Source organism: Palaemon carinicauda, chromosome 29, assembly GCF_036898095.1.
Source record: "Palaemon carinicauda isolate YSFRI2023 chromosome 29, ASM3689809v2, whole genome shotgun sequence".
Taxonomy (NCBI): Eukaryota; Metazoa; Arthropoda; class Malacostraca; order Decapoda; family Palaemonidae; genus Palaemon; species Palaemon carinicauda.
Window position 1 is genome coordinate 87149261 of NC_090753.1, and position 11252 is coordinate 87160512.

The following is an 11252-nucleotide window of genomic DNA, read 5'->3' on the forward strand; positions in this document are numbered from 1 at the left end:
CATGCGAGTTCCAATGACACCTAATATTGCACCATTCTAAATGGAAGACTAACTTTAGGTAGTTTAACCATGAAGGTAAAATGTATGACAGCTACATACCATGACAAATTCAAGTAGCAGATCTTCAATGGCAATCTTGTTATGAAGGCTTCAACCCCAATTATTTCATGTCGAAGTAACTCGATATCTGGAAGAAATATATAAATCAAAATCTGGATGAATCAAAGAATACCTAACTGGTTTGAATTACCCAAATGAACTATGTAAACCAATGGATTCAGAAAATTGTAAAATTTTCATAGCCTGTTTACAAAGAAGCAGAGCCATTAAAAAATTTACATTGTTAATTTCAGCTTTAAGGGCTAGAAATTAGAAAAATGGAATTTCTTGACCAATGATACCACAAAACCACCAATTCCACCAGACATATTTCAGACATCTTTCAGTAGCCATTACTTAAGTGATCCAAGAATTTGCTAAAATTCTCTTATAAAAGCTTTCAGGCACGAGTTATTAGTGCATATCCTCTTGGATACTGCGAAGGATCCTCTAAATTGTTGGGAATCAACTTAAAATATTAAAAACCTAGAGGTTTATTGACAAATACCATATCCCCTAGAAAAATAAAAAATTTTCCAGGACAAGTTTCCTCATTTCTTTCCCAAGTATTGCAGAATGAGGGCCCCTCACACAAGTACTGTACTGGTTTCTTCAACCACAAACTTCTAAAAGTGTGATTACAACCGAATTCATTAGGAGAATTAAGGGGTAGATTTCAATGTTAAATCTGAATAGAATGGGGCAATTCTTTAAGAATCTGGTACGATTTCCTTTAAATTCACAGTTTGTTCTTAATTCTACAGTATTGCTTAAGCAGTTTCTTAATTACCCCCTGCTTGACTAAAAATTGTATATACTAGATTGTTTTTTTGGTGGAATTTGAAAATTTAGGTTCTATAACTTTAAACATACTGCCTACATGACATTCACTAGATTCAGTTGACCTTCAATGCCAAAAGTTTTAAAACCCGATTTATTTGGCCTGGCACGTGCCACTCAACCCCGTTTGCACCATTAAGTAAACGTTAGTTATTTCAGGTAGCCGCCACTCAACCCCGTTCGCACCATTAAGTAAACGTTAGTTATTTCAGGTAGCCGCCACTCAACCCCGTTCGCACCATTAAGTAAACATTAGTTATTTCAGGTAGCCGCCACTCAACCTCGTTCGCACCATTAACCCTGGAACAGTACGGTGGGTCGTCCGCGACCCCGGGCGTCAAAAAAAAAAAAAAAAAAAGGTTTTTCTCACGTGACTCACCCCGTGACAATTTGTGGGTGATCGACCTGCAGTAGGTGTCTCGCCTACACGCCCTAGTAGTGTCCAGATGTGCATTGCTGTAGCTGTACTCCTTCCCCGATTTCTGAGACGCGTCGGGGTCGAGCGCGACCGAGTTTACCCTTCTAAGGTAATTTGCATAATTATCAAAGTTATTACGTATTATGAAATTGTTGTAGAATGGTGCAACTTGTATAGGTTATCAGTTGTGGAAAGTCTTGGTGGATTGTTTGGCTACCATGTGCATGATTTTTTTTTTTTAAAATGTCGTTCATCACCACGAGGACCATTTTACCGCGAGTGCCCCTTTTTCATTTTTTTGCCAAGTCATTTTTCCGTAAGATATTGCCAAATAGTGTCGTAAAACTTTTGCTTTTTTAGTGTTGGAAAGTGTGTCTAGATGATCTGGCTACCCATGCGTGACTGTTTTTGTCAGATACGACGTAGTTATTGGTATATTGGATATTTAACTACGGTTGCCAATTTGTTTTTTTTCAATATTTGTAAAAATTTACTATGTAGTAAGGAATTGCCGTATATTGTTTTTTTTTTCATGTTTGTGTGTTAGAAAGTGTGCCTTGATGGTTGGGCTAACACGTGCATGTCTTTTTTTATCCGAGATGCCGTATATTAGAATGTTGGGCATTTTACCGCGAGTGCCCCTTTTTCATTTTTTTGCCAAGTCATTTTTCCGTAAGATATTGCCAAATAGTGTCGTAAAACTTTTGCTTTTTTAGTGTTGGAAAGTGTGTCTAGATGATCTGGCTACCCATGCGTGACTGTTTTTGTCAGATACGACGTAGTTATTGGTATATTGGGTATTTAACTGCGGTTGCCAATTTCTGTTTTTTTTCAATATTTGTAAAAATTTACTACGTAGTAAGGAATTGCCGTATATTATTGATTTTTTTATCATGTTTGTGTTAGAAAGTGTGCCTTGATGGTTGGGCTAACACGTGCATGTCTTTTTTTATCTGAGATGCCTTTATATTAGAATGTTGGGCATTTTTCCGCGAGTGCCCCTTTTTATTTGTTTTGCATTTTTTTGCTTAGTCATGTTACCGTAATGAATTGGCAAGTAGTGTCGCAAAACTTATATTTTTATGGTGTTGGAAAGTGTTTCTAGATGATCTGGCTACCCATGCCTACCTTTTTTTTTAGCCAGATATAGCGTATATATAGGTATGTGTTCGATTTTCCTGTGATTGCCATTTTTTCGTTTTTTCCCATTTCTTTCAAAATTACTACATACTAAGGAACTATCACAGAGTAATGATTCATTTAGATGTTTATTTGTCGGAAAATGTGCCTTGATGGTTTGCCTAGCACGTGGCTGAAATTTTTTTTTTCTGAAATGCGTATAATAAAATGTTGGCCATTTTTACGCGAGTGCCCCTTTTTATTTGTTTTTCATTTTTTTACTTAGTCATGTTACCGTAAGGAATTGGCAAGAAGTGTCGCAAAACTTACATTTTTATAGTGTTGGAAAGTGTTTCTAGATGATCTGGCTACCCATGCCTATCTTTTTTTTTAGCCAGATATGGCGTATATATAGGTATGTGTTCAATTTTCCTGTGATTGCCATTTTTTCGTTTTTTCCCATTTCTTTCAAAATTACTACGTACTAAGGAACTATCACAGAGTAATGATTCATTTAGATGTTTATTTGTCGGAAAATGTGCCTTGATGGTTTGCCTAGCACGTGGCTGAATTTTTTTTTTTCTGAAATGCCGTATATTAGAATGTTACCCATTTTTCCGCGAGTGCCCCTTTTTATTTGTTTTGCATTTTTTTGCTTAGTCATGTTACCGTAAGGAATTGGCAAGTAGTGTCGCAAAACTTATATTTTTATAGTGTTGGAAAGTGTTTCTAGATGATCTGGCTACCCATGCCTACCTTTTTTTTTAGCTAGATATGGCGTATATATAGGTATGTGTTCGATTTTCCGGTGATTGCCATTTTTTCGTTTTTTCCCATTTCTTTCAAAATTACTACGTACTAAGGAACTATCACAGAGTAATGATTCCTCTAGATGTTTATTTGTCGGAAAATTTTGTTTACTTCTTTTTTGATTGAATATCATCAAATTTTTTTAGCTAAAATATTATATTGTTTTACATTTTTTTTTTTTTTTCGATTTTATTTCCCTTCAAAAAAATTTTTTTGGGTCAGAATTTTAATTTTATAGTCTTAAAATAATCAACAATTATCCAGCAACCCACCATACAATTTTTATGCATATCCAAGAATAATTAGATTAGTAAATAACACCTTGAAATTGACATACCCTTCCTACATTTCAAGTGGCAGATTAGGGAGTCTGAGTCAGTGTGGTTGGCGGCCATTTTGTGGACATATCCGAAGCGTAAGTTGCCCTATCTATATATATTCTTGTTCCCTATAGAATTTGTGATGTTTTGGTATATTTTTACCTGCATAAATATCATATTATATATTAAATATGTATTTTTTTTACAAAATTTTTAAGTACTCAAAAAATTACCTTTAGATATGGCCCCTGATATAAATGTAGTTTACAAAATAATGAAGTTTTTTTTACATATTTTTATTTTAGAATAACATATGTTTATTCCCTAAAAAAATTAGCCACTTCCTATTTCATTTGGATACCCAAAAAAATTCATGAAATTTGGACATTTTTTTGGCCAAAAAAAGTTACCCTTTTTTCCCATTTCAGATCTTCACCTCCATGGGTCTGACTTCATCCAAAATACATCAAGATGTGTCCTAAACATTCAAGAATCAATTCCTAAAAGGATTTGTGTATATATGTATAAACTTTTTTTTTATGAATTTTTATGTAAGGTCTTTTTTTCTACTTAATTTTTTAAAATATTTATAATAAATAGTTTTTCTGCAGATGAGTAGTATTTATCTTTACAGTTGTTTTAAGCATTCATTGAAGTTTTTTTTTGGCAAAAGAAAAAAGGAAGTTACTGCAATAACTGATTTTTCAAGAATTTCTTTTGGCGTCGGGGTCGCGCGCGTCCCAGTATACCCTTAAAGCGGTGTCCGAGGAGCGTACCTATCCAGGGTTAAGTAAACGTTAGTTATTTCAGGTAGCCGAGTTCAAGAAAAAAACAGGTATTGGCTTAAAACTAAGATGCTAGAGGCTTGAATTATTCTAATAATCTATAGTACCTATAGTGGATAATGCGAGATTCCAGGCTAGTTTCCTAATCCTCTTTGCTCCCCTGGTCTAAAAGTGGATGTTCCATTCTACCTATACTGTATGACCTATAAAATCTTTTTCCATCTTCCACTTGTGGTAAAATATACCAGTATGACCTTTCAAATCTAGGTAAAGTTTATAATGCAGTTACAAATTCACCAAAGTAGAATAAAAGTTACTGTAACTCCACTGTAAATCAGTGCACCCTCAAAAGCAGGGCATAATCAGCGCACCCCCAGAGGCAGAAGTCTGCGCACCCCCAAAGGCAAACGTACATTCGGCGCACCGCCAGAGGCAAACGTACATTCGGCGCACCGCCAGAGGCAAACGTACATTCGGCGCACCGCCAGAGGCAAACGTACATTCGGCGCACCGCCAGAGGCAAACGTACATTCGGCGCACCGCCAGAGGCAAACGTACATTCGGCGCACCGCCAGAGGCAAACGTACATTCGGCGCACCGCCAGAGGCAAACGTACATTCGGCGCACCGCCAGAGGCAAACGTACATTCGGCGCACCGCCAGAGGCAAACGTACATTCGGCGCACCGCCAGAGGCAAACGTACATTCGGCGCACCGCCAGAGGCAAACGTACATTCGGCGCACCGCCAGAGGCAAACGTACATTCGGCGCACCGCCAGAGGCAAACGTACATTCGGCGCACCGCCAGAGGCAAACGTACATTCGGCGCACCGCCAGAGGCAAACGTACATTCGGCGCACCGCCAGAGGCAAACGTACATTCGGCGCACCGCCAGAGGCAAACGTACATTCGGCGCACCGCCAGAGGCAAACGTACATTCGGCGCACCGCCAGAGGCAAACGTACATTCGGCGCACCGCCAGAGGCAAACGTACATTCGGCGCACCGCCAGAGGCAAACGTACATTCGGCGCACCGCCAAAGGCAAACGTACATTCGGCGCACCGCCAAAGGCAAACGTACATTCGGCGCACCGCCAAAGGCAAACGTACATTCGGCGCACCCCGAGGCAAACGTACATTCGGCGCACCCCGAGGCAAACGTACATTCGGCGCACCCCGAGGCAAACGTACATTCGGCGCACACCAAGGCAAACGTACATTCGGCGCACCCCAAGGCAAACGTACATTCGGCGCACCTCAAACAAAGGCAAGGTAAATTCGGCCCACCTCAAAGTAAATTTGGCGCACGCTGCAGGCAACGTAAATTCGGCGCACCCTACCGGCAACGTAAATTAGGCGAACCTAATGGCAGCGTAAATTTGGCGCACCCTAATGGCAACGTAAATTTGGCGCACCCTAATGGCAACGTAAATTTGGCGCAACCTAATGGCAACGTAAATTTGGCGCACCCTAATGGCAACGTAAATTTGGCGCACCCTAATGGCAACGTAAATTTGGCGCACCCTAATGGCAACGTAAATTTGGCGCACCCCAAGGCAAGGTAAATTCGGCGCACCTCAAAGTAAATTCGGCGCACCCTACAGGCAACGTAAATTCGGCGCACCCTAATGGCAACGTAAATTAGGCGCACCCTAAAGGCAACGTAAATTTGGCGCACCCTAAAGGCAACGTAAATTTGGCGCACCCTAATGGCAACGTAAATTTGGCGCACCCTAATGGCAACGTAAATTTGGCGCACCCTAATGGCAACGTAAATTCCGTGCACCCTAAAGGCAAAGTAAATTCGGCTCACCCTAAGGCAAAGTAAATTCGACTCACCCTAAGGTAAATTCAGCGCACCCTTAGGCAAAGTAAATTCGGCCCACCCTAAGGCAAAGTAAATTCGACCCTCCCTAAGGCAAAGTAAATTCGACCCTCCCTAAGGCAAAGTAAATTCAGCTCACTCTAAGGCAAAGTTAATTCGGCCCACCCTAAGGTAAATTCGGCGCACCCTAAGGCAAAGTAAATTCGACCCACCCTAAGGCAAAGTAAATTTGACCCTCCCTAAGGCAAAGTAAATTCAGCTCACTCTAAGGCAAAGGAAATTCGGCCCACCCTAAGGTAAATTCGGCGCACCCTTAGGCAAAGTAAATTCGGCGCACCCTTAGGCAAAGTAAATTCGGCCCACCCTAAAGGCAAGGCAAATTCGGCGCACCCTAAAGGCAAGGCAAATTCGGCGCACCCTAAAGGCAAGGCAAATTCGACGCACCCTAAGGCAAGGCAAATTCGGCCCACCCTAAGGCAAGGCAAATTCGGCCTACCCTAAAGGATGGGCAAATTCGGCGCACCCTAAAGGCACGGCAAATTCGGCGCACCCTGAAGGCACGGCAAATTCGGCGCACCCTGAAGGCACGGCAAATTCGGCGCACCCTGAAGGCACGGCAAATTCGGCGCACCCTAAAGGCACGGCAAATTCGGCGCACCCTAAAGGCACGGCAAATTCGGCGCACCCTAAAGGCACGGCAAATTCGGCGCACCCTAAAGGCACGGCAAATTCGGCGCACCCTAAAGGCACGGCAAATTCGGCGCACCCTAAAGGCACGGCAAATTCGGCGCACCCTAAAGGCACGGCAAATTCGGCGCACCCTAAAGGCACGGCAAATTCGGCGCACCCTAAAGGCACGGCAAATTCGGCGCACCCTAAAGGCACGGCAAATTCGGCGCACCCTAAAGGCACGGCAAATTCGGCGCACCCTAAAGGCACGGCAAATTCGGCGCACCCTAAAGGCACGGCAAATTCGGCGCACCCTAAAGGCACGGCAAATTCGGCGCACCCTAAAGGCACGGCAAATTCGGCGCACCCTAAAGGCACGGCAAATTCGGCGCACCCTAAAGGCACGGCAAATTCGGCGCACCCTAAAGGCACGGCAAATTCGGCGCACCCTAAAGGCACGGCAAATTCGGCGCACCCTAAAGGCACGGCAAATTCGGCGCACCCTAAAGGCACGGCAAATTCGGCGCACCCTAAAGGCACGGCAAATTCGGCGCACCCTAAAGGCACGGCAAATTCGGCGCACCCTAAAGGCACGGCAAATTCGGCGCACCCTAAAGGCACGGCAAATTCGGCGCACCCTAAAGGCACGGCAAATTCGGCGCACCCTAAAGGCACGGCAAATTCGGCGCACCCTAAAGGCACGGCAAATTCGGCGCACCCTAAAGGCACGGCAAATTCGGCGCACCCTAAAGGCACGGCAAATTCGGCGCACCCTAAAGGCACGGCAAATTCGGCGCACCCTAAAGGCACGGCAAATTCGGCGCACCCTAAAGGCACGGCAAATTCGGCGCACCCTAAAGGCACGGCAAATTCGGCGCACCCTAAAGGCACGGCAAATTCGGCGCACCCTAAAGGCACGGCAAATTCGGCGCACCCTAAAGGCACGGCAAATTCGGCGCACCCTAAAGGCAAGGCAAATTCGGCGCACCCTAAAGGCAAGGCAAATTCGGCGCACCCTAAAGGCTAGGCAAATTCGGCGCACCCTAAAGGCAAGGCAAATTCGGCGCACCCTAAAGGCTAGGCAAATTCGGCGCACCCTAAAGGCAAGGCAAATTCGGCGCACCCTAAAGGCTAGGCAAATTCGGCGCACCCTAAAGGCTAGGCAAATTCGGCGCACCCTAAAGGCTAGGCAAATTCGGCGCACCCTAAAGGCAAGGCAAATTCGGCGCACCCTAAAGGCTAGGCAAATTCGGCGCACCCTAAAGGCTAGGCAAATTCGGCGCACCCTAAAGGCTAGGCAAATTCGGCGCACCCTAAAGGCTAGGCAAATTCGGCGCACCCTAAAGGCTAGGCAAATTCGGCGCACCCTAAAGGCTAGGCAAATTCGGCGCACCCTAAAGGCTAGGTAAATTCGGCGCACCCTAAAGGCTAGGCAAATTCAGCGCACTCTAAAGGCAAAGCAAATTCAGCGCACCCTAAAGGCAAAGATAATTCGGTGCACCCTAAAGGCAAAGAAAATTCGGTGCACCCTAAAGGCAAATAAAATTCGGCGCACCCTAAAGACTAGGTAAATTTGGCGCACCCGATGGCAAAGTAAATTCGGCGCACCCTAATATAAAGTAAATTCGGCGCACCCTAATATAAAGTAAATTCGGCGCACCCTAAAGGCCAAGTAAATTTGGCGCACCCCAAAGGCCAAGTAAATTAGGCGCACCCTAAAGGCCAAGTGAATTAGGCTCACCCTAATGGCCAAGTAAATTCTGCGCACCCTAATAAAAAGTAAATTCGGCTCACATTAAGGAAAAGTAACTTCGGCGCACCCTAACGCAAAGTAAATACGACGCACCCTAATAAAAATTAAATTGAAATTACGATACCGTAATAACAGACTACCATAATATAAAATAACACAGGGCGTGAACTGTGGATACCCAGAAAAGTTCAAAACGAGGAACAATCAGTATAGAAGACACATTGTAAAACTTTAAGAACGACGAGAGAGAGAGAGGAGGTGGCCGATCGCCACGAGGACCCGATGCGGGGTCGTAGATAAAATAAAACTGTGATAAATATAATAAATAAGGGCAAGGTCACCTCCAAAATCTCAAAACTCAGATCTGGTACTTAACTTAGGTGGAGTGATGGTAGGGTCCGACATCCTGAGATAAATACTGGGTAATCCAAGGAAAACACTCATCAGAAAAAAAGACAACTTATGCAAGCAGGTGCTATGAAAAAGGAGGGACGTCACTGCCGTGGGTGGGATCGCTCGTAGTACCGTTTCAGAGCTGGGATGTTGAACGGCACCTCGCTGTTCGGGGATACTGACAGGAGATATCTAAATGGTGCAAGGCCTCTGGTTGTGATTTAATCACGCCCCAGTTATTTATACAGACACCTTAATAGGTGAGCGAGCTGGGTTCAACTTAGCATTCCTATAAAATTTTTTCTCTGGTAAAATTCATAGCAGTTATTACCTTAGAAATGTAAAAGGAGCATTTCACTGGGCGGCACAGGTCAGAGCCCAGAAAGTAAATTATGCGCACCTTAAAGGCAAAGAAAATTCGGCGCACCCTAACGCAAAGTAAGTTCGGCCCACAATAAGGCAAAGTAAATTCAGCGCACCCTAAAAGTAAAGTAAATTCGGCCCACCCCAATGCAAAGTGAATTCGGCCCACCCCAATGCAAAGTAAATTCGACGTACCCTATGGCAAAGTAAATTCGGCCGACCCTAAAGCAAAGTAAATTCAGCGCACCCTAAAAGTAAAGTAAATTCGGCCCACCCCAATGCAAAGTAAATTCGGCCCACATTAAGGCAAAGTAAATTCGACGCACCCTATGGCAAAGTAAATTCGGCCCACCCTAAGGCAAAGTAAATTCGGCGCACCCTAATGGCTAAGTAATTTCGGCGCACCCTAAATGCAAAGCAAATTTGGCTCAACCTAAGACAAAGTACATTCGACGCACCCTAAGCTAAAGTAAATTTGGCGCACCCTAAAGGCAGAGTAAATTTGTTTCACCCTAAGGCAAAGTACATACGACGCACCGTAAGGCAAAGTAAATTAGACACACCCTAAAGGCAAAGTAAATTCGACGCACCCTAAAGGCAAAGTAAATTCGACGCACCCTAAAGGCAAAGTAAATTCGACGCACCCTAAAGGCAAAGTGAATTCGACGCACCCTAAAGGCAAAATAAATTCGACGCACCCTAAAGGCAAAATAAATTCGACGCACCCTAGGGCAAGTCAATTCAGCCCACATTAAGGCAAAGTAAATGCAATGCACCCTAAAGGCAAAGTAAATTCGACGCACCATAGGGCAAAGTCAATTCAGCCCACATTAAGGCAAAGTAAATTCGGTGCACCCTAAAAGCAAAGTAAATTCAGCTCACCCTAGGGCAACGTAAATTCGGCCCACCTTAAGACAAATCCGGCGCACCCTAAGGCAAAGTAAATTCAACTCACCCTAAAGCAAAGTAAATTTGGCGTACCTGAAGGCAACGTAAAATCGACGCACCCTAAGGCTAAGTAAATTCGGCTCACCTTAAGGCAAAGTAAATCCGGCGCACCCTAAGGCAAAGTAAATTTGGTGTACCCGAAGGCAAAGTAGACCCTAAGACAAAATTTAAAGTAATTTCACGGTGCTCAAGTAAACTAAAAAAAAAAAAAAAAAAAAAAAACTAATTTTGCAACCTGTTCCACAGGCGTTAATAGAAAGGCAATTAACTATTTATTATTAATAGACGTTCACTTTTACAGACTCCAAAATCCAAAAATACACAGCCAGAGATATAAATAAAAAAACTAATAAACCAGACAAGGTTAGTTTCCTCACCACATTCCAGTTGATCATAATTTTGGATACTTCGAGATGTATCCACTTGCCTAAAAACTTCGATAAAAACACAAAATAATTATCCAAAGTAGAAAATTATTGGTTAACCAAAAGGACATTACTAAAGAACAATAACAAACCTTACCTTTACCAGTCTAAGGTTGACGGCTAAAAGGCCTTGTAAATGGCTTCGCTTGACAAAATAAAACGATAAGGGTAGTCTGGAGTCTTTGGTCTGGAGTGTGGAAATTCAACTATCCTCGTCACTCCTTGAATACTTACACTAGCGCCATCTATCCATTAGAGTTATTAGCAGTTCTTTGCTGGCGCCATCTACATTTAAGTTTTCGTATAACGTGTAAATTAGGTTTTCAATGTGATTTCATCTTTTTTAAATAAAATGTCACCGTTTTAAGAAGATTTAAGAAGAATAACACATGTACTAACCGTTTTTATTAATAGACTAATGTTAATTTTCTAGCTTTCTAAGCAAAAACATCTCTAGAAAGATTTATTCCAGTTTTTATGATGATC

The 11252-nt window shown here is 43.0% G+C and overlaps 1 long non-coding RNA gene across 4 annotated transcripts in view; it reads right to left on the reverse strand.

Moving 5' to 3' along the window:
• Positions 1-10946, reverse strand: part of LOC137622317 (uncharacterized) — a 45928-nt gene extending 34982 nt beyond the window's left edge. For 3 of the 4 annotated variants that reach the window (XR_011040418.1, XR_011040417.1, XR_011040420.1), the window contains exons 1-2: positions 10864-10946; positions 100-187 (exon numbers count right to left, since the gene is read on the reverse strand). This is a non-coding gene — a long non-coding RNA (uncharacterized lncRNA). Of the gene's footprint in view, positions 1-99; positions 188-10718; positions 10838-10863 lie in introns of those variants that run through there. The other variant, XR_011040419.1, reaches the window with a different exon arrangement.
• Between the last annotated feature and the right edge of the window lie 306 nt (positions 10947-11252).